Source organism: Microtus ochrogaster, chromosome 4, assembly GCF_000317375.1.
Source record: "Microtus ochrogaster isolate Prairie Vole_2 chromosome 4, MicOch1.0, whole genome shotgun sequence".
Classification (NCBI taxonomy): domain Eukaryota; kingdom Metazoa; phylum Chordata; class Mammalia; order Rodentia; family Cricetidae; genus Microtus; species Microtus ochrogaster.
Window position 1 is genome coordinate 4,700,034 of NC_022011.1, and position 1,855 is coordinate 4,701,888.

At 45.6% G+C, this 1,855-nt stretch overlaps 1 protein-coding gene across 2 annotated transcripts in view; it reads right to left on the reverse strand.

Moving 5' to 3' along the window:
* The window catches only part of Slc7a6 (solute carrier family 7 member 6), a 30,555-nt gene that overhangs the window by 10,509 nt on the left and 18,191 nt on the right, over positions 1 to 1,855 (reverse strand). The window lies entirely within an intron of this gene.

Sequence of the window (1,855 nt, forward strand, 5' to 3'; positions counted from 1 at the left end):
TGGGCGATGGTGGCGCACGCCTTTAATCCCAGCACGCGGGAGGCAGAGGCAGGCGGATCTCTGTGAGTTCGAGACTAGCCTGGTCTACAGAGCTAAGTTCCAGGACAGGCTCCAAAGCCACAGAGAAACCCTGTCTCAATGGGGAAAATGCTGCCAAACAGTACATGTATACTGTATGCATAATAAATAAACATTTAAAAAAAAGAAAGAAAACAAAAGGTGCACTCTTTTTCTCAATTAAATTCTGCTGGCAACCATCCCAATTTACCCCTCTTTGGGACCTGAAACAACCTCCCCGCAGGAGGTATCTGGCACTCATCTATGAGGAAACTAAGGCTGAGAGAGGCTTGCACTCCCAAGTTCAAATGATCTTCCTGAGCCCATTCCGATGCAAACCTGCCAATTGTCAGTGAATCCCTTGGAGAGTTGAGCCTTCCTCAGAGCTTCTTAGGTCCATGTCATCTCAGCTACCTTTAAGCTCCATGCTAACGTACCTCAATACCATCTAAACCCTGTAGATTACTGAGGCTGTGAACTGCTACCTGGCTGAGGCTTAACCCACAGAGAAAACTCTGTTCCTGAACATAAAGGACAGCTCTGATCTAGGGGAGAACATGAGAGTAATTATCCGAGGGCTTCTACAAGAAGGAATATAGTGACACTTCTAAGTACTGTCCAAGCTTACAAAAACAGAGCAAAAATCTAAATATATATCTTGTGGTAGTTTGAATGCAAACATCACCCCTAGGCTCATATATTTAAATGCTTAGTCACCGAGGGAGTACTAGGATTGAGACGTGTGCCCTTGTTGGAGGGAGACTGTTGCTGGGGGTGGGTTTTGAGGTTTCAAAAGCTCAAGCCAGGCCCAGAGTCTTTCTCTGCCTGTGGATTAGAATGTAGCTCTCAACTACTGGTCCAACACCATGAGTGCAGTACCACCATACCCCTACCATAATGATAATGTACTATTCCTCTGAAAGCAAGCTCCCAATTAAATGCTTCTTTTTAATAAAGTCTTACAGCCCATTCTTTCAACCTCTTGCACGTACTCCCACCTATTTATTCCTTTAGGTGGACTCTCCCTTACTTATGCCAAATGCACACACAAAACCTTTCTCCCTCTTGCCACAGCCATCGCTAACATCTACTTCCAAGGTCTAGCTCAGCCCTTACTCCCTCTGAAAATCTTTCCCAAATACACTGGGCAGACCAGCCCAAGAGATCCCTCTCGCCTTCATTCCCACTTCACAATAGTTCAGTATCAAATGCTACAGTCCTGATTCCAGGAGGTGGCTCCCTAAGGTATCTCAGTCTTCTTTCTGAGAGACCACAAACTCTCAGAGGACAACAAGCTTACAGTGTGTCTAAAGCTCTTGTCCAGCAAAGAAGGGAGCTGATGAACCCTGGCTGGAGGCAAGCTAACAGCCGATTCCCTTGGGCAATTCTCCACTCAAAAGAAGAGTGTCCAGGGCCAGCTATAAAAATGACCATATGTTACAGAATAGCCTCCATGGTGTCCTAGGAGCTTCACTTAATATGCTGCTAAATAGGGCTGAAGAGTTGGCTTGGTGGTTAAGAGCACTAGCTGCTCTTCCAGAGGACCTGGGTTCAATTTCCTGCACCTAATTGGTGACTCACAACCACCCTTAACTCTAGTTTTAAGAGAACTGATGTCCTCTGCTGTGCTAACAAACACTCACACGCATAAAATAAAAATAAATATTTTTAAAAAATAGCTGGGTTGGGCTGGAGAGATGGATCAGTGGTTAAGAGCATTGCCTGCTCTTCCAAAGGTCCTGAGTTCAATTCCCGGCAACCACATGGTGGCTCACAACCATCTGTAATGAGGTCTGGT